This window comes from Condylura cristata, unplaced genomic scaffold (genome assembly GCF_000260355.1).
Source record: "Condylura cristata isolate star-nosed mole 26May11 unplaced genomic scaffold, ConCri1.0 scaffold00006, whole genome shotgun sequence".
NCBI classification, from domain to species: Eukaryota; Metazoa; Chordata; class Mammalia; order Eulipotyphla; family Talpidae; genus Condylura; species Condylura cristata.
The window spans coordinates 58825671-58848185 of record NW_004567107.1 but is presented as its reverse complement, the minus strand read 5'-3'; positions in this window follow the sequence as shown (position 1 = coordinate 58848185).

Sequence of the window (22515 nt, the reverse complement as noted above, 5' to 3'; positions counted from 1 at the left end):
TTTGATCCCCAAAATAAACTCTATGAGGAAAGAAACAACTTGATTAACTGATTTGCCAAAGGTCATATGACTGGTAAGTGGCAGAGCAGAAAGTAGAATGAGATTTTTAGATCATCTAGTTTTTAGAAAATGTTATGAGCAAGCACTGTATTAGATATTAAGACAGAATTTTGGTAGCCGAGGACAAGAACAGATAGCAAGTATGATCGTTTTGAGAGTTGCAAATGCGTGAAAAGTGTGGATTGCCATGAGAATTTATAGGAGGATCATCACTGCCTGAAGATGGGGTTTGGATTTGGAGGAAGTGGCCTGTTGAATTGACATTTACATTCTTAAAACAGTGTCCTGGTTTCTAGTTTTACTGGAATTCAATAGCAGCGGACTCTGTATCCTGGTCAGAAACTTTGTCTTTCCAGTATATGGAGAAATCAGAAATATAATGAAATGCTAGAGTATTTTTCATCAAGCTAACTGTATTTAAAATAAAGGTCTGTCATATTTTCTGAGATTGTCTTTCATTAATTATGATTTTTTTTTTAAGGTGCAGGGTTTTTCTTTTCTTTTTAAGATTTATTTATACATACAGAAATGGGTACAAGCCAGGATGCAGGGTTGGCGAGAGGATTCACCAGAAATAGAGGAGGGAGCAGAACTGGCAGATCGACAAAGTACACTGCTGAGGTAAGCAGCAGGAGAGACAAGAGTGGTCTGCTGCGTCATGTGGATCACCTCTGGGGCTAGGATCAAACTGGCACTGAAGCGACCATGGCTTGGTAGCTTTGCAGTGCAGGGCTCCAACCCGCTGTGGCACGGGGGAGGTCCCTTCTTAATTATGATTTTAAAGCACCTTACCTATGATGCAATGATTATTATGTTAAATGCAGGTTGTTTTTTTTTTTTTTTAAATCACTTGGGGTTATAAAAATTTTCAAATCCTACCTTATCTTCCCAATTCTGTTTAAACTGCTTTTAGTCAGGGATTTTTCAACCCCTGAATCAGAGACCCAGTTATCTATATGCTCCTGCAACCCCCTAGCTTGAATAAAAACTTTATTAACTTCATAAGCCAAAGGAAAGAAATAGTATCTTTGTATTTAACATGGAAGATAGAACTGAAAATGATGAGACAAATGAACACAGAGCATAATATTATTACAGGAAATGAGAATAAACAGAGGATTTAAGCCTGCTATTTGGTGTACTTGTGAAGAAGTTTCCTATCAAGCTATCAAGTCAACCTTTTATATAGATGAGGGTGAGAGACAGGGCAAAGGAGAGCGAGTTGAAATTGAAGTCTGCTCTGACATAGAAAAGACAAAGACTGGTTGGGGTGACAGAAGGGGGAGGCTTCTTGATCCCTATTGTTCTTTCTGTAGAGAATTTCTTTCTGACTCTCCTTCCAGACTTTCTTCTATCTATCAACAGATTCTGTTTATTCCTTAACTTTGTTAAAGGCTGTGGGGCTGGCAGAATGCCTTTCCTCATTGGAATGTGTCATGGTGCAGAGGGTAAAAGCAATCGATGGCCCTTCCTGGCCCCCACCCCTCCTCCTGCCCTTATAAATACTTTTATTTGCATTCTGTCACTGTGGTTGTGGCTTATCCCTTTGCATTCGCCCTTTCTAGTTGAAAGTCATTAATCTGCAAATGCAACTAATTAGCCCTTCACTGTTCCAGAAGCAGAAAACACTGCTCGCTCATCGTCCTACTTTATTGGATGCCAGAAAATGTACACTTAAGGATCAATGGCTCTTGCCAATAGAAAGAGTGCTCTGTATAATTACACAATTGGCCCTGGGAGGCTATAAAATGAGAATTGCACAGAGGGCCTAAAACTGCCCCAGAATGGTGCAGTTGCTTAAACCACAGACATAGAGCTGTTATTTTCTCAAGTAAGTTGTGCCCATTTTGTGAGGTTAGCCATCTCAATCCATCTTCTTGAAGAGTGAGGCACAGAAAATTAGGTGAAATTGGGTGCATTTCAGCTCTGACATTTTTCTTTTTGGAGAAAGGTTGAACTCAGGGGCTACAAACTCCTTCAAGGACCTCAGAGTTGGTGTAAGATTGGAAAGGCCAAAGCACTTTATCTTATTTTTCCAATGGGAAAATAAAATCTCTTGATCCAAATAAAATCAGACCAAAAATGTTTATGCCTCGCCTTTTGTTTCCTAAAAAACAAAAAGACACTATCCACTACAAGCCTTCAGAGAAAACTAGTGATCCCTTTAGAGGAGAATCAGCTTTCTATTTTGTGGGCAGAGAGATGTGTGAAGACTCATGAAGGGCAGGATACCAAGATTGGATAAGCCATAGAACAGGCTCCCTCGTCAGAATCACAGAATCTAGTTGTGCAGTTCAGGTCTGTGCAGTCTTTTTGGTCTTTATATGCCTGTTTCATTGCTGGGGAATAAAAAAGCCCTCTGCACAAAAGGGAAGTTGAAAAGTACCAACAAGAAAGCTATGAAAACTACTCCATCTACATGACAAAAAGTCCAGGGAGGAAAAAAGAAGTCTGCAACAACCAATATCTGATAACTTTTGGGGGAAGTGAGTTGGGCAAGTGGGGTAGTTGAATCCTGTAGGGAAGAGAACAGAGTGTTGTTGCCATCTCTAGCCATGGAGGGTACCCACAATCTGTGTCATCAAGTAGAAACTCTGCTCAGGTCTGCAATGCTGTCTCCCAGCTATTAAGAGCCAGATCCTTTGGCTTTAGTGGTGAGAAATGCAAATCAAGATATTGGGAGGCCCCCTGTCTTTATCTTTTCCTGGGGTTAAATCGTTCTTTGCTTAAGTGGGAATGGCATTGAAATGAACAAGTGAACTCTTTTCTCCTCCTCCTGGAATATATTCACATTAATTTAAGAAGAGCAAATAAAGTCAACTTCCCTTCAACAGCATCTCTTTCTCTTTAAAAGATTTTTAACCATTTTCCTCTTTTTCTCTCTTGCTTCTTTTCACTTGTCCTTCTTAAATTCAGAGATATAAGGACAGTGGAAATAGGCTTACATTTATTCATACCCATCACCCATGCTTACTTTGTAATTATCTGACTTATTAATTTCCAGAGAGGCATTATGATAACAGAATGAGAAAGAATAAGTCTCCTGTTCCTCATACATATGAGAATGTCATGGTTCCTAACATGTTTTGGGCTACAAACTCCTTCGAGGATTGTCACAATAAACCTTCCTTTCTTCAGAAAAAATGTAGCCAGTGCACTCACATAATGTTACTTTTGATTTCAGGGGATTCATAAGCTAAAGGAATTGCTTTGTAGAGTCCAGAAGAATAACACAACTGCTGGTTTATGGTCATGATTAGCATTAAGTCTCTGGAATTAGGTAGACCCGAGTTTAAACATAACTTTTCACTTTCTAGTTATGTGAGAAGTTATTTAATTTAAGTTTCCATTTCCTCATTAAAAACAGGGCAATAAAACCGACAACCTAATTTGGTTGCTGAGACAGGCACACAGTTTGGGACATAATCAGCTCTAAAATTATTAATAATTGTCATTGCTGTTAGTAATGGGGAGTGTTCTTCAGAATTAAGGTGCCCTGTCTATGCTTCCTTTGCTCGTTAGCTGCTGTCACCATGCTGAGGGACACAGAGTGAATGCCTACTTCTCTCATTTATAAAACAATTTCTATTTAGTGGACTCGTCCTACTTGAGAAAATTTAGCTTTCAACTATTAACAGTGTTTTATTGTTCACCTCAATGTTGACTTGAGGGTGATTGTGGACTGTGGAATTTCAAGGACCAGATGCTTTAGTTCCCTGATGAGCAGCTTTATCTAGAACATTCCTCAGTAGTGGCCTGATGCTTATCTCTTCCACTTTCTTTTAACACATCTTGATTTTAACCCTGAGTGCTTTGATTTGTCTTCTTCTGGCTTTTCTTTCTTTTTTTTTTTTAATTTCTTTTCAGTGGTAATTCTGTGTTCAGTTTTAGTCAGTTCAGTTAACAAATAATAATGAAGCATCTGCTATTTATAGCTAGTGAGCTCAATAGTAGGGGTACCGAAATCAATAAATAAAAATATAGTGCTTATACTCTGATGTCCTTGGAGCTACCTGGTATGTTGGCATAATGTCATTGTTATTTATCATCACTGTCTGAATAGTTATTCTGTTAGCATTGAGCTAACTAGGTTGCATTCTTATTTCTTTTCATTTCACCTTACTATGTTTCTCTTTCTAAAACCGTCCATACTTTTTCTCCAACTAGATCAAGCATTTTGAAGCCCTGCCAAGAAGTTCTCATGTCTTCAATGGCAAAACTATTCTCAGTTTCTGCAATAACTTTTGTTGTTCAATCACCAAATGGTAAGGGCTCCAGTAACCCTAGAGTCCTCCAAATCCTGGATAGGACTGTGTTTTTGACCTGTTCTGTGCTTTGGGACTAAGATACAACTTGTACTTCAACAAGTCGTGACTGGCCGATTTTCAGTTGTGGATGACTCAGACTTGTTCTGGATCAAATTTAGGAGGTGTAAATATGAGCCATATAATGAGGATTTACAGAGGTCTTCTGATTCCACAGAAAATCAGAGATGGCCTAAAAGCTAGAATTCTAGTTAGAGTGCTGGTGAAGCCGTATAGTTTAAAAATGTATTAACTTGAAAAATATGACATTATAATCTAAAGTGATATTAGAAAGCACAGGCTAATTATTTTGCAACATAAAAAGAACTATATAAAGGAATCTTCTTAATGGAATGTACTAAATGGTGTGTCTTATCGAATCTCATTTATTGTTATCCTACAGTTACATGGTTGACAACTACTTGTTGTTTAAAACAAACAATTTGGCACATAATAGATCAGTTGATCCCAAATTTTCTGTGGGGAGGGGTTACTTTTTGTTTATTAGAGGCCTTACAGCTAGTACTGTGATTGTTGCAGGCAGCAGGTGTAGCGTTCAGTCTTAGATACCTTTGTAAAGAGGACAAGGATAGATAGGGTAATCAAGGAGGGGTAAGTAGGAACCCTTAGGTAGAGTCCCTCTTTCAGATATAAAGGAGCTCCTGGTGTTCTGCTATCCTTATGTAAAATGTCCATTGCTTAATCAGAGACCCTTCTGATTATTTCAGATGCACAGGGAATATCTAATAAAAAAATACAAACAACCATAATTGGGACTATATGCTGAGAGCCTGTTATGTGCAAATTACTAGAAACTTTTCTTCCATTACCAGTGACCCCTACTAACATGCTTAGGGAATTGACTCCGTTATTCACATCTCACAGTTAAATAGGTTGTTAACTAGAGAGGTTAAGTAAGTTGGTCAACATCATATTGTTTGCAGACAGACAACCTTGAGTTTTGTTGTAAAGTTATTTATAGGACTGAACCTTTTAGGAAAGAACATAATTGCTATTTATTTAACTGTTCTTAAAAAAAAAAAAAAAAGAAAACCTTTTAACATGCAGGGATAGTTCTATTTTTTTTCGGATGCCACTTTCATCCTCAACAGGATATGGTTAGGAAATGTTTCTAGATTAAAGCACAGTCATTTTTGTTTGCCGAAGTGAACCAGATTAAAAAATACTTGAATGTCGCTGTGTTGCAATAGACCCAACTGAAAAAATTTCATCCCTCTTGTCCTGTCTTTAAGGGTAATAATAAATGTATGGTTGCAGGATGATCTATGTGCCCAAAGATTACTGCCCGAATCACTATGTCTACTGAATGACTTATTGTTTGTCTGAGATCACCGAACATTTTATTTAAAGATAAGTGAAGGATTAAAGCACTTTCCTTCCTTTGATCAGAATAAAAGAAAAGAAAAGAAAAACTAGATAGAAAGGCCTGCACTGTCTGTTAAAATTAAGCAACTGGAATCAAATCAATCACTTGTCAGTGAGGCATATGGAAAGTTCAGCAGATTTTTGCAGGTAATCAAACCCAAGAAACTGTGTCGTGATACATAGTTGATATTATCAAATATCAATATTATTCTGTATATCATAGGAGCATGCATTTAGGTTGTATAGCAACCTGTGTAATTTTAAAACACTCTCAAAAGTCAAGTGGGGGTCAAAAAATTGAAAATCAGAAATCCAGATTAATGGAAAGTTAAAAAATATACACATCACTAATCCAGTTCCATTTTGCAATATTCTTGGTTCATGTCTTTCTGCTGTTTTTTTTTTTCCCCACCATGGCAGAAGGAAGGAAAAGTGGGCTGTTCTTTTAAATTTATTGCATTATATTAGTTGCACTATAAGATTTTTTTTGAAGATGATTGTCTTGTGGATTCTAGTTCCAGATCAGTGGACATTTGGCTGGAAGGATTTATATTGTGTACTCAGAGAATTGGACCTTAAATCAGTGTTACTGTAGGCTACAGAGGGCTTGGTTTTTACAACTACAATAACTAACTCACTGGGGAAGTGTATGTGTGACCCTTTGCCAATAGTCCAAGGGAAATGTGTATTTGGCCATCATTGCTTTAAATTCTAAAAAGCAATACAACAGGAACATTACCTTCCTATCACCTTGAGTTTGTTTCAATTGGTATAAGGGATTCTGTATTGGGGGGAAAGTTGCATTAGTTTGTAATTTGTGAGAGGATTGAACTTTTTATTCCATAGAAAAGAACAGTTGGGTTGAATTGTAACAGGTGTGGTGCAGAGGTATTTTCAGTCTGCCCAGGCCCCCTCCAACATTTTTCTTTTTTCTTTTTTTTTAAAAAGGCCTTTTCTAGTAATGGTAGTAGAAATATCCTCTAGGAAAGATAGGGGAGTATACATGTGTATGTGTGTGTGTGTGTGTGTGTATTCATTCATTTGTTCTTTACCAGTTATTCTTGAAAGAATTAAGCAAAGACGGAAGACAGGTCCTGCTTGCTAGGGAGTCCATAGCCTGGTGTAGAAGGGAGAGTTGGAGTTGGCCAGTCTTTACCATTCACTGTAATGGTGAGAAGAGAAGGGAAGAGCGTGACAAGCACCCAGTTCTTTGAGGGTAAAGTGGAGGGAGTGGTGACAGCCCAGATGGAGGCTACATCCTTAAAATGGAAAGAGAAGATATCAGTGCTTGGTTTTCACGAGTCACTAAAATTTCACTGATGTTAGATCCAGAGTGGGGATGTGTGTGCCGGCTCAGGCTGTACTCCTGGGGTGTAGTGTGAGCAAGTTGTGGAAATTCACAGGAACTTAGTTTTGGAAGATACCTTAGGAATCATTGGGTCTGGTCTTCTCAATGCTAGAATCCCTTCCGCAGTGACCTTGACAGTGATCTTGGCTTGCATTGCTTTTTGTTTTTTGTCTGTTGGTTCTTTTAAAGCTCTCTGGTACAAAGCAAAGCAAGTGGACCCTCTCTTTAATTCAACAGTCTTTTGTATTAAACTTGTGTTCAACCAAACATCTAGGCATTTTTAGAAATTTATACAAAGGGTTGTAACCCTTTTCTGTACGTCACGTGTGCAGATAAGTTTCTGTACTTAAAGATAGGACTCTGCAATTATTTATTGACTCTGCAATTATTTATTGATTTTTAACTTGGTAGTCCAATTTAATGATGATTTTGAGTTTGTATTCTGTCATCTCTCTGATTAGTTATGTCCCAGGCTGTACTACCTATAAATTTGACTAACATGCTACTTTTATCTTTATGCAGGTCACTGATAAAAATGCTAAAAGTAATAGAAGATATTTTATCAGTCATCCCCTTTGGAGTATGATTGTTTAACTAGACATCAGTCACCCAAGTATATTACCTTGTTACCCAAAGGTGATAGGATGGCCATCTGGACAGGTTTGCCAGGAGCGCTCCTGTTCACCTGGTATAGTTCTGGTTATACCTGTTATTTAGCCCTAATTAATATTAATTAATTTCACTCTGAAAAGTATTCTACTTTGGCAGAAGAGTATTGTCAGGCACACCAATACATTTGTGTGTCTATATCTAAAAACATGATATAAATGGGACTCTTTGAGTTCTCCAATTTACTAACCGTTTACTTCAATGAAAGGAAATTTATTGCCCAAATTTTGTTCTTAATCTGCCCACTCTTCTTGAATTCATGCCTTTTTCTAAGTGTTTTCAAACAGTCTAAGGTTGTTTTTTTCCTGTTTTTCCATTGGAAACTTAATTTATATTTGTCAATCTGTACTTAGTTTTTACTTAATGTGTACTTATGTTCTAAGCATTTCTACAAGGGCTTTACACGTTTTATCCTAATTCTTGTCCTAACTCTGTGAGGCAGAGTTTTTCATTTCCATTTTATAAGTAAAGAAAGTAAGCTATCACAGGTTAAGTAATTTTCCTGACATCTAAGGGTTTATAAAAGATAGAGGCAAAATTCAAACCCAGGAAACTGGATTCCAGAATCTTACTCTGTTCCACTAATTTCCAGAATTGAATCTTTTCCCCATTTGAAAACTGTGACACCAGAAAATAGGAATGAAACAAGTTGAATTCAAAATACTCCTCCTCCCAGAAAAAGATTTCAGGCAAGTCAGTAAAGTTAAGGAAGTATAAATTTTCTGGAGTGTTAGCAGGAATTGAAGGAATTACACAATTTAAAGGACAAAGCTAAGTGACACCCCGCAAAGCTTCTGACAAATGGACCATAAAAGTGCTCAAAGACCACTGTGGCTTAGAGACATCTTCCAGCCCTTGAACTTCCCTGGCTCCTGGATTGGCTTATAGCATTTGCTATCACTTTTCTATGGCCTGGGGAGAGAGGGGAAAAAAGGCTCCAATAGGCCTACAATGACCATTTTGGGTCATTTCTCTTGGAAAAGTGATCAGTTTCACATAGTGTGAGAGAGAGAGAGCAAGAGAGTATCAGTGTATGTCTGTGCCTGCCGTAGCAAAAGGATGCAAATAAAAAATGATTAGTTTCAGAGCCATTTCATTATTTCTAAATACTTAATTTTTGCAATGCCTAGCACATAGTAATGTTCAATCAACGTTTGTTGGGTGAATAAACAAATTTCCAGGGCAATTCTTTGCATTTCATGAATGAGGAAAGTAACTGATACACCTTCCTCACAGAATCCCTTTATCTTTTTTTTTTTTTTTTTTTTTTTTTTTATGCATTTGGGTTGAAAATGCTCAGCTCTGCAGTTTCTTGTACATTAAGCTTTCCCAGAATGTCCTTACCAGGGAAGGGACAGGCCTTCCTCACCCTCTCTGAGCACGTTCTTCATTTCAAGACACATAATTTATTTATTGTGTTATGTTAATGAAGGCATAACCCATGCTTTAAAATGTGCCATGCCTCTGTGAAAGGCAAAAAGAAAAGGACCCTATAAATACAAAGAATCTGGACCAGAGAACATTTTATTACAAGACTTGCTCCTTTCTTAAAGACAGTAAACATGATGAATTTCTCTTTGCAAGTGAATTTATGAAGATAGATGATTCTTTCTGTGGTTGTTTTAACTGGGTTTGCCTTGCAGTCTGAAGCAGTGTTGCAAACCCACACAAATACATTTATTGCCATCCTTAATGACAGGATACGGCGTCTTCTCTATGACTGACTGGGACTTATGTAAGTGACATTGTGTTTTACTATAGGGATGGAAAAACATTCATTAGATTTACATGTTTCAGAGGGAAAGACCTCAGTATTTTCTGTAAGGAAGGCCCTTAGCTGACTGAAATCTTGCTTTCCCTGAACTTTCTGCAGTCCACTTTTCAGAGTCAGACTGAAAAAAATCTTTTGCTGAGACTTTTTCAAATACCAACCCTGGAATTGGTGGCAGAGTTCTGTGTTACGGTCCTCTCCATTCAGTTCACACTTTGACTTTCTGCTGAGCCAGCACAGTAGGGAGAAGTAAAAGGAAGGGGAAGGGAAATGCAAGGTTTCTGAGCTCAATGTTTAAGTGTCTTTCTCACTCAAAATCCTGGTCAAGCCTGAGCGCACTGCACAGCAGCACTAGGGAAGCAGCTCCGTGTTGCTAACGATGGCAGCGTGCATCATTGGCTATGCAGATCACAGAAGAAAGCCATTCTGCTTAACTCTAATTCCATCAGGATCATTTACCTTTTGAAGGATAGAAAAGAATGAATTGAAGATCAAAATCATCAGCCTTATTTGGCTTCATCCAAGATTTATGGCAGCTGCTTTCAAGGGCAACTGAAAAAAAATCCAACTGCAGAATTCACATCTGTACCATTTCTTGTCTTTCAATATTTTATAAATGTTATGAGCAAAGTCAACCTCTGGGGACATTAAAATTAAACAACCTCCATCCCTTCCCTATATTGGAATGAAAGTATATATCAATAATCACTATATTTAACTACTCTCATCCGTATCATACCTTTTAGGATTAGCTGTTTCAGTTTACTATTCATTTACCAAAGGTTATCATAATGTGGGATCTGCGTCTTTATGATATAAACAGCATTAAACTTTGATTTAAATTGCTAATAATACAGAGCCCATCATTGCCAGCTTTAGACTTGATTCATTTTTTTAAAGAAGCAAACATTTAAGGGATATCAACTGACATTTGAAATGAAGATATATTGTTCTTAATTTAAGTGCCTTGATGTGTAGCCAAAAAAAATCAACTTATATAAAAAAATAAAAATACCAGGAGGACATTTGCTGTGCTCTCTGAGGAAGTAAATAAGGTTGCTTTGGTTTCCTTAGATGCTTTGATTAGTTTTGACAGCAAGAAATATGTCTTGCATCCATATGATAAAAGACTACAATATAAGTAAGCCTGATACAGTGGCTCACAAATTATCCTGAGGATCAAGCACAGTGGACAAAAATTGATAAAGCAAATTAGTTTTCTATTTGCAAGATGCTCAAGAGCTCTAAACTTCTCTTTTCATAGTAAAGCACTTATTCTTAAAGAAGTCCCAAGTGGAATAGCTCTATGGATTTTCTTGAGGCATCTTTTATTATTTATAACAAATGAATTTGGCATCAGACTTTATCAAATGGATATGCCAACATCTTAAGTCTTAACTGCTATGCTCCTGGGCACAAAAAAGGTAAAAATTTCAAATATCAAATGTCAAAGGGAAGTGGACATGAACTAAGTAATGAAAGCTGACGCATGAGAAGGGTTTGACATTAAGTGAATAGCTGTCACTGGAATGAATGGTGAAGTCAAAGAGATCTGGGTTCAAATCCATGTTCTGTCATTTACTGGGCCATCTTGGGAAAAAGTTATTTAACATATCTGAGGTTAAGTTCAAAAGAAGTTAGCTTCCTAAGATAGCCATTGTAAGAATGAAATGAACTCTTAGAACAGCTTGATACTTTAATGTTGGTTCTTTCCCTAATAGCTTACTAGAATTTAATGTGATATTAACAAAGTAACAGATAGATCATAAATATTTATTTGCTTTTACTATTGCCTTACTATTCTTAGGAAAAAGATGAACTATATTCTAGAGTATGCAATTATTATCTTATTATGGATAGAACTGTTACATTCATAGATATGTAAAGTGGGGTACCAGAGAAGAGAGAGTGAGGCTTCAGCCGGCTGTATTAGTGTTGGGATGGAATATTTAACTTCACTCTGCCATTCCATCCTCCTTACCCTACTTTTCCAGCCTTCTTGCCTTTATTATCTTCATATTACAGAGCTTCAGGCATATTCTGCCTGTTTAATAGTTCTAAGAATACACTCTATTCATTTCCTTCTGCATTGAGGTCTTTGCCTTCTATTTGCTTGTTTATTATATTCTCTCTTACCTAAAGTAGTAATTATTCTTTGTATTTATTAACTGTCTTCACATATCTGTCTTCTCTATTCTAGCTTTCATGTATAGCTTAATACACAGCACAAGTATGTCTGTAATAGCAATAATAATGATATTAAATGCAATGCTAGATAGCACTGACATAGTAGACTTTCCATTGCCAGCTACTGAAACGTTATGACTTGGGTACTGCCATTCTCCCATTTTAAAGACAGAGAAACTGAGGTGCAGCGAATGTAAGAAAGTTGCCTGAGATTATACCACTAGTGGATACTAGTGCATTCCAACCACGAGAACAAACTTCTCATCAGCCTTGGCTTTTACCAAAACGTTTTGCTCTTGTACCATTAGGAAACATTTGAATCTGTAGCTAATCACAGTTACATCTTTATCAACTTTGCCCCCTTTCTGTCTCCTACCCCCCTGAAACACCCCATCCCTCACTGCATTATAAGTTGCCACTAGCTTCCATATTTTTTCAGCAGCTAAGCAGGGATGGGAACTAAATTATTGATTTTGTTTAGGTCACTTACGTGAGAAAATGCTGTGATACTCTGAGGTTTGTGTTAGGGAATCACATATAAGACCTTGGTTGGAGGTGTGAAAACTTCTGAGACAGGAGGTGTAAACACAAGTAATTGTTCCTAACCTATGTCTGATAAAAAACATTTATTCACCAACACCTCAGTTACACAAAGCACACTTGGAATGACATCTATTTTCCATTTCAGGGAAGTGTATTTACAGCTGCAACAGCTTTCCTCTTAGCTCTGGAAGACACAGATATTGCTGGGATCTCCTCTACATCCCTCTGTTTATGCACCTAGTTTCTCAGATGTGGTTTCCCTTCATTGAAGGCACCATACCCCTCCTTGAACATCAGCTTTTTTGCTGTGTGGTCAGGGTGTCTGCGGAATGCTGGAAGTGTGAGGACGGGTGGCCCCTGCTTCCAGCACCTCTGGATGCAGTGTCAGAGAGCCAGGTGGCCCTTGTGTGCGCCCCTCCTCATGTGTTATCAGCTGTCACTTCAGCTGTCAAGTGTCCGGCTGCTGTCACCCCGCCTTATTTGTGCTCGATTGTCAGAATGATGGCTTCGAGGGTGGATCCACCTCCTCTCAATAGTCAAGTATGTGGACTTTCTGGCAGTCATTTTCCACATAGAAATATCTTTATTCTTTTTTTTTTAACCCCCAAGTTCTAGGGAGTTAAGAGTGTAGTAACTAGTGTTAATTTTTCATTTCGTAATTCTACATTTTGTAAGTGATAAATTGTACAGTTTTTGATTAAATAAGTGCATCCTTTTATTTGAGCACTAAAATGTTGGTGATTTTAATCCTTAAAGACTTATTTTGTGCCCCCTAAGAGCTGTGCCATAGCGCTCAGTCCTGGAACCATAATGCTGAGTGACACCAAATGTGATTTGCCTCATGAAGCTACAGTCTGGAGACGCGCAAGACTCTGATAAGCACATAAATGTAAAACCGTGCCTTAAAGAAGGCATAAGAAAGAAATGGTATGCTATGGGGATCTGATCTTGTCTAGGGAATAAGGGAGGGCTCCCTGACAAAATGACTTTGAGCTAATCTTTGAAAGATGAATCAGAAGTTGTAAGGCTAAAATTTAGGAAGTGTTCTCTTCTTTTCACAGAGGCTTTCTACCCTTGTTTTCATTTTCACTCTCTCATCAAGGTAGTAAGGCCTTTCCCCTGGAGCTTGATGATGGTACAGGTGTCAGGAGAGCTTTTGTGATTTGCCCCAGGTCACGCAACAAGCAAGGGGTGGAACTGGGACAAGACACTTGTCTTTTGTCCTTCAGAAATGGGGGTGACAAATTGAATTCCTCTAGTTATTATTTGGGTCTTCATCACTCTCAACTCTAAAAAAGATGACCACTGCTACCTCTGCCACTGAGCTGTTGAGAGCATAAAATGAAATGGCAGAGCACCTTAGCAAAGGTTCATCCTTTTCCTGAACTTTCCTTGGTGATCTCATTCTTTGTCCACTTTTGCAACCCTTACATCTCTGCAGGAGGGAGGCATCCTGTGATAAGTGAGACTTCTTGTAAATCATGCTTATATTTACTGTGTGTATTAGTGCTGGTAACTTTCCATGAATGTGTTTGCTTAAGGTAAACACACACGTATCAGGAACACACATATATATCAGGACAGAGCACTGCACCTTTATTCTGAAATATCTAAGATCAGAAACTTAGCTCTTCAATGTGATTGTTACCTGTTTGCCTACCCAGAAGATGAGACCAAGACTGATGATTCTTACTCTGGCATGCAGAAACTCACAGTTAAATTAATCATCGTAGCAACTAATGTATCCCAGCTATCTGTATACATCTATTTCTTTTTCTTTGGTAAAATGAATTTTTAATCATTAAATCAGATGGTTTTGTACCTTTTATGCACTTTGGGAGGCAGTGGCTTCTAAAAGAGGAAGCATGAGTTGCAGCATTAGAGAGGAGTAGTCTTGAATCCACTCTGTTATGCTCACCAGACAGTGGTGAGCATAACAATTCTTTAATTCCTTTGTTCCTGGTTTCCTAAGCAATGTGGTCAATAACTGCTTCTTGAAAGCCTTTACCATGAATTTTATCAAGTAAGTTTCTAATTTCATCTTCCAAGCAGTAAAATTGCCCACCTTCTACAGCATTGTTGCTGGTTAAGTAAGAGAAATAAAAAAGAGACAGAAACACATGAACATGTCCTTTTCTGTAAAATGGAGATGATAGCTCAACTTGTATTGTGGTTGGAAGGGTTAAATAGATCCTTTTGGTAAAATACTTATCACAAGATTTGAGAGTCGAATCTTGGCTATTATTAGGGCTACGGGAAGGAAAGTGCGCAAGGTGCTCTTGTGCCCATGTGTTTGTGTGCCCATACGAGTGTATTTGGGATATGCTGAGAGGACCATGCAGAAGCCGTGGTTCAAGTACAGCCCCAGGTTGTGAGCTACTACTGGCTGTCTTTTTGGCAGAGTGTCAGTCTTGAGCCAAGTCCTCCATCTAGAAATTCACTGGGTAATGTCAAATCCTCCCTGGCAGGAGTTCCTTACTTCTGATTAGACTTCAGGACCGAGTCTGCAACCATTTTTCTTTTTTCTTTCATCTCACCTCAAATACTTACATGGCTCGTTTTCTTGTAAAACCAACATGACTGCAAATCATTCTGCAGAGCTGGGACATGTGGATAGGCTTTTGATGGATGGAGTTGAGTTGCGGAGCTCAACTTGTGATGCTAAAGCAACCTCTGAGGTGGGTGGAACCTGTGAAAGGACATGAGGACTTGGCACATACGATGTGCCTGTGAAGAAAAATGGCAGCTGAGGCAAACGAAGGGGCCAGAGGATGGTGGTTGTGTGTGCAGAGTGGGAGGGTGCTAGTTAGCGGGAGGCTAGAGATCCTGTTTGACAGGAAGGGGGTTGAAGTGAAGACTCTGTGCTGGAAATGCCAACGGATATCACATAACATAACACTGTAGAAAGTGAGCAGTTTTACTGCTGGAAGATGAAATTAGAAAACTCACTTGATAAAAATCATGGTAAATGTTTTCTATATAAACAAAATGTTTAGGAATGTTTTCCTGAGGTCTGGCACTCATGGGAGGCTTCTAGTCAAGAAAATATTCTGTGCTCACCTGAAACTTATGCCTTTTAGTTAATAAATGATAGCACAAAGAGGTGACAGGTAAGGAGAGAAAAAGAAAAACAAAAGAAGTGTAGCTTTTTATGAATGCTTATTTACCTAAACAAAAATGGCTGAACTGTCTGTGGGTTCTGATATATCACAGATGAAACCAAAAATTATTCATCCAGCAAATACTTATCACATCAAATGAGTATTTATAGGAAAGCACACTATATAGAGAGTATATGTAGCACATATATGCAACATATTATGCTATATTTTATTGTAGTCTATATTTTGTTTCAGAAATAGTAATAAGAACAATGCATGAAAAATGACTTAGGCAATTTTCAGTTGAGGCATTGAAATGAATACTCTGTCTTGGAATTCCTTGTCATTCCCTCCTTCCTATCTTTGATAGAGATTTCTGTTCCTCTGTATATGCCTAGGTATTTTTCTGGAACTGAAAATTTAGCAGTAAATAAAATAAGCCAGGTTCTACCTTAGTCAGAGTTTATATTCTAGTGGGGCAGATATTAAACAAAACAAGTTGATTGATTTGTTGATTAATACTATCGATTCAAAGTCTAGTAAAGGGGATGTGGTGATGGGCTAAATGGGAGGCCTCTTTAAGGAGGTAGCATTTGAATAATGTCCTAAATAGGGTATAGTGGTAGGCTGTGGAGAACATGTTCACGCAAAGGGAACAACTATAAATGCCCTGAGGACTAAAGGCTTGATGGACAGGCCAGCTCGGTTGCTGGTAGAAGGGAAGGGAAGAAGTGTGGTAAGGAGTCCAGGCAGTAATGCGAGACCTTAAAGGTCATAGAAAAGGTTAGGTTTTCACCTGTTGTGTGATCGGGAGAAACATGTATATGATTCCTAAGGTGCCAGTGGAAGGGGTCCTGATCCCAGGGACCCTGTTCAGGTGGTTCCGTGCAGCTTCATTGAATGCTTGTGGCCTCTGTTCTCATAGTGATCATCTGGCACTTCAAAGGTTTCCTAGAGGTTTTCACTGTCCCTTGTACTCTGCTGTCACTGGAGAGGCCCTCTGGAGGGCAGTCAAGTTGTATTTGTTTAACCCCCTTCTCAAGTTTGTCCTTTTTAAGAAAATCGAATCATTAAAAAAAAAGATTTATTATTTCTGCATACAGAACTGGGGCACAAGCCAGAGGTGCAGGGGCAGTGAGAGGATCCAACAGAGACAGAGTGGGGAGCAGAACAGGCAGACTGACAGAGTACACTTGTTACCCAACACCTGTCTCAGTTTCCCTCAGCCAATAAAAGCAAACAGAGTTTGAGGAAAAGGAAAGTGGTTTTATTTGTTGACAGATGAGGAGGGCAGCAGACTCATGTCTGAAAGAAAACCGTCCTGATCTTTGGCAAGTTACAGGGCTATTTATGCAATGTTCAACAAAGAAAAGGGGAGGTGGGCAAGTGTCCACAAAGGGGAGGGTGTAAAAGTTAGTGTGGGATGGAGACCAGTGGGCACCAGCTTTTATTTACACAAAGACAAACAAAAATGGGGAATCAGCAAGAGTAATGGGGAGGGAATAGGGGGCAGCACAGGGAGGAAGAGGAGTCGGTGCTGTGCTGTGCAGGAAAGCTTTTTCACTATTTGCTTTTGTTTGGGATTCTTTTTCTTGACCCTAAACCTGTCAAGAGAAGAGAAACTGCAAGGAAAGGAGAGAAAAAAAAAAAAAGTAAACCCACAGTCAATTAAGAGCTCTGGGAAAACCAATTCCATCATAAATTTGTCAAAGGAGGCAAATCTGCAAATGCTTATCTGAGAGCCCATTTACTGTATCAAGGGGAGCAGCAGGAGAGGTCTGCTGCACCATGTGGATCACCTCCAGGGCTACAATGGAACTCGCACAGAGCTGTTGCAGCCACTTGCAGCGCTGCGCTTCAACCCACACCAGGGAGGGCGGAATCATCATTTATGATATAGCATTGGCTTACAGCACTATGCATGCTTTAGCGGTTTAGGTTCACATCGCTTCAGATGCATGGTTCCACACCAGATCCGTGGTGAAAGCACCCACATTTCTATAGCCACCATTCCTCACACTCCTCCCACCTGTATCCCCCTCCTCCTTGTCACAGGTATCCTCATTACTGCAGTCAGATTTCTAGGGACTGTTTTGTTTCTTTATTATTTTCAAGTGCATACAATCAGAAGTGCAAATACCTGCTTTAAGATAGGGAATCACTTGCATCCATAGTGAGACACAAAACCATTGTGTTTAGTAGGCATTGCCTTTTGCAGCAATTCTTCCTATTACTGAACATAACACCTCTGACCCAGTGCTCCCTCAGGGAAGATCTGAGGCACCTACTTTTCCCTCAGCCTTGGGCTCCTTCACTTGGAAATAAGGGCAATTGAGCAGAGACTTGGGCCAAGATGCAGTGGACCCACATCTTTGCAAAGATTTCTTGATACTTCCCTCAGGCAGTCAGGAGGGTGGGGTGGTGGTAGTGGGTGATTGTTGTTAGGTTTATCACAGAGCCTTAAAGAAAGCCCCAGAGGGATAATTGATTCCAAAGGTTGAAGACTTTCCTTTGAATGCAAGATGCTCCCTTTCTTTGAAACTAGCTTTGGGCTGTATTTACAACATAAGGGCAACTGAAAAGAAAACTTCCTTTTTGATATCTGATACCAGGAGAATTTTGCCTATAGTCTTTTCTTATTTTTCTTTTCCCCCTTAAATCAGAAAGGCTAAATTACTTGCTTCCTATGCAAGATGAGAATAGAGCTACCACTAGAATCTAGATATTGTATTTAAGCTGTGCTCTTATCATTGTTCATAAATTACTCAAAAATCTCTCCATAAATATGAAAAAAATTTCACCTCTACTGCATATGATGCATATCATGGGTGTCTGATAAAAACTAGAAATTCTCTCTTTCCTTTGGCTTAAACCTTGTGCCACCATTACTTAGAGGCACTGATGAGATATTTTGATGATAGCAGAGTCTCTACCCCTAAGGCTACCAGGGAGGCCCTGCTGTGATATTTTCGGACTCTCTAAATCTTGCTTTTTTTTCTGAATAATTTAAACAAGGTCTTGTAGATTTAAGTTCACCATGTTGGTGCTCAGGTTGGAGGTGAGTGGCTCATGTTGGGTGCCCTGCAGTGTGACCCTGCAGTGATATGACTGCCAAGTCTAGCCCTTGGATATTGACATTGGGGCCAAGAATCTAGGGACTGGAGATGACCCTTCTACAAAAAGACCCATTGAGGAATACAGTAGAGAGGGCTTTTAACAGGGTGGTCTCCCAGGAAAAGGGGAGGTTCCAGGTTCGCTGCCCCACCCAAGGGAGGGTGGAGCTGAGCAGGGAAGGAGAAGCTGAAAAGGAAACTGGAGAAGGAAAGAAGAAGGATGGAGAGCCTTAAGGAAACCTGGAAGAGTCATGGGGTGCAGAGACACTTGAAGGAGATGCACTTGACTTTGGGCTTGAATTGCTTGAAACAGATGTGGGTGAGAAGCCCATGGGTAGGCTAACTATGGTAGCTTTTATCTTGATTTTGATTTTACTCTTTTTTCCCAGTCTTGTCTGTTTCTGATGCTTTTCTCTGGGTCCCTGCTGGAAGGTACTTTAGACTTGTGGCAGGTTTATGAGCTTTGCTTTGGGCCAGTGCTGTTTGGCTTGACATTTGCCCACAAGGGGTTGGATAACTTCGGGTGCTAGATTTGGAAACTATATTCTTCAGCTTATCTGTGTTGCACATGAATTGTACTGAAGTTTCTCCCATTAAAGGTCTATCTATGTGCTTTGTCAGATGGCCAAACCTATTTAGAGAGGGCAGGTTTGGTGGTGTTGGGGTATCTCTCTCCTTGCCCTCGAACAGAGCCAGTGTTTACCTCAATTTATAAGCCAGCGGCTTCTCTTCCAAGAGCCAGCCTTCCTGTATAGGGGTTCAGTTGTAACAATCATTTGTGGTTTTCCCTGAGATGACTATGCTTGGATAGCCATAGAAGGCTTTTTTGATGTCCAGGTGGTACGGATGGTGATAAGAATTTTCCACTGCTATTTTCTATTACCTCTGCATATATAGATAAACCATCTTCAAACTAAAGTAGCATTATGAAAGGAAGTGTAGCTGAGAGATAAGAGAAAGGTAGATGACCAATAGCATGGTTTAAGCTGCTGGATTTAACCATGTCTACCTCTCATCAAGAATAAGTGATGGGGGCCCTCCCTGGTGGTGCAGCGGGTTAAAGCACAGCACTAAGAAGCTAAAGCCACTTCTTCGTGAGTTTGAGCCCCACCCCCCACCCCAAGAAGTGATCTACAAGGCTCAGCAGACCTTACCTGTCTCACCCACTGCTACCTTCAGCAGTAGATCTGCCTGTTCTGCTCCCCACTCTGTCTCTGGTGCATCCTCTCACTGCCCCCCCCCACCTCTGACCTGTATCCCAATACTTGTATGCATAAATAAATAAATATTAAAAGAACAGGTGAGGGTTTCTTTGCTCATGTCCCCCTTTTCTTATAGCATGTGATTTATATTTCTGTCATTTGCAGTGCAAATTCTTACAAAGTATTATGGAAGTACCCTTAAATGATGAATAAAATTTTAGAAAGATTAGAAGTCCAGGATAAAGCACAAGAATAGTTTCAGACCTGAAAAGAAGATTGTCTCTCTTTGTATGTTTCTTCTCTTCATGCCTGCTGAATACAGTAAGTGGAGGCTGAGACATACATGTTCAACATTAAGGACATATTTCTGGCTACAAATGGTTATTTCCTATTAAAAGTAAGTCTCCAGGAATGGTTGGGAAAAAAAAAGGTGTTTATGTCTGGCCTGCTTTGTGTGTGTTGCTTGAAAACAAGTGACAGATGACTTCCTAAATCCCTTATAACCATCATTTCCTCAAAACAGTGCTGTTGGTGGCAACGCTTCACTTAAAAGCCCTCCCCACACACCATCCATTTGTTGCACACAGTGAATCTAATCCTGGGCTGGCCCTGGGTTTCTTCCTGCTTCATCGGCTTTCTGTGACAGGTGAAAGATGGAGAACTGCAGCTGGGTGGGTTGGGGGCACTAAGGGGCCCTGCTCCACAGGGGCCTCCCCCCAGCCACTAGTAGGTGGAATCTTTCTGTCCCGGATTAAAGAGCCCGCCTTAAAGCCTATCTCACCGCATGCAGCCCGGCTGGGAAGGAAAATGGGGCAGGCAGAGACTTTTTTCTTATTCTTGAGTCCTGTTTTTGAAAGAAGAGGGCTGAGTTCTGAAAAATACTCTGATTGGGGCAAGGCCGGCTTTTGGCTTTGGGGAGAACGGAGGGCCCGCACAGCCCGGTGTTGGAGCTGTCACTAGATGGCAGCACTTCTTTTTAGGCTTGCTTGCTTTTAGTTGCAGGCTTGACGGAAAACTTGCTTAAGTCATTGCAGAATAAATGCAGTCTTGATTTAGGCTTCATAATTTTTTTAAAAAGATTTATTTATTTGTGCATACAGAACTGGGGTACAGGCCAGAGACTCAGGGGTGGCGAAAGACTTCACCAGAGACAGAGTGGGGAGCAGAACGGGCAGATCAACGAAGTACACTGCTGAGGGGAGCAGTGGGGTCAGGAGAGGTCTGCCGCGCCATGTGGTCACCTCCGGGGCAGGTGGGAATCGAACTCATGCAGAAGTGGTCTCAGCTTCTTAGTGCAGTGCTTTAACCCGCTGCGCCACCAGGGAGGGCCCTAGGCTTCATAATTTAGGACGCTGACTTCATATCCTGTCTTGAACCATGTGGTACCATGTTTCACACAGTGGTTTTTATTATGGTGTCATTATGGATATGGGTGTGGCTTTTCTGCTCCCTGTTTTCCCAGCTCTAGCTCTGCTCCTACCTTGAAGGCTGGACTCACTGTCCTGGCATCCGGGACCCAGCCTGGGGGCAGAGCTGTGACTCCCAGATGAGCGGACAGTTTGTTAACATTTCCAGTCTGTTCTGGCTCACCATATTATCAAACAAAATAAAAATGAGTAACCCGAAGAATGAAACAAAACACTAAGTCCAAGTCCAATTTCACTGTAAGTTTCCGTGGGAATATAATCACATTTTAATAAGTATAGCCTAAACAATGTAACAATGGAAAACTCATTTACAGAAACCGCCTAGTTCTTAGTGCTGTGCTTTAACCTGCTGCGCCACCAGGGAGGGCCAGAAACCGCCTAGTTCTTAACAATACTGTGTCTATAGGAAATTAATATTAGGAGTCATTATTGGACTGGTTAATTTTTTTAAAAAGATTATTATCATGGTTTATTTTTACATAATTTTGTGCCCTTTTCCATCTCAGTTATAATTCCCGTGGGCTTCCCATCACCAGATCACCAGTATGCCATCATCATAGTCCCGTGCATCTCCCCCCTTCCCCATTTTTTGATCCCATCCCATTCCCCACTCCATCACCGTAAAATGTCTGTGGTATATAGTTGTTCATTATTATCATTATTATTATTGTCCCTCCCCCCCCAAACGTCCTTTATGCTCCTCCTATGAGTGAAAGTGAAACCATCCGGTATTTTTCTTTCTGGACTTGTTAATTTTTGAAGTCTCACAATCATAACTAAACAATATCAGTTCATTCATGTTAGACAACCTTTCTGCACATTGGAATAATTGTATGGATATACACATGTTTTGATGTGAACACACTTGCTTGCTTCTTGCTTAACTTATTGAATCTAGGGTGGAATAATGCAATACTCTACCCGACATAACAGGGTATAACATATTACCTAGATGGTCTCTGTGTTTTGTGACCTTGACATTTAAAATAAAGAAACTGCGGTATAATAAAAAAAAATAATTTGCTTTGGAATAACTAGGAGGAAAGCTGGCCATTTCTGACTTTATTCTCCCCCCTCTTCCGTGCATTTTCCACTTGCTGTTTCAGTGTGCCTTTCCGACAGAGTCCTTTTGCTTTTGCTTTTGCTTCTGCTTCCAAGCTCCCCTCCTTTGCTATCTTGGCCATGGCTCTAGGGCGCAGGAAGTGTCTGGGAGGTTACTGGCATTGCCAGTGAGGATGGGGAGGCCAGTAACCCGCAGGTGTCGCATTGAGAAAGCTCCAGGCCCCTGACTCTGTTGGGACCACTCTGAGGTGCAATTAGCCCCTGGCTCTCCTGCAGGATCAGGCTGAGGCTCCCCTCCCTGGAAAAAGCTTTGTTCCTCTCTTGACCTCTTTGCTTTCTCTG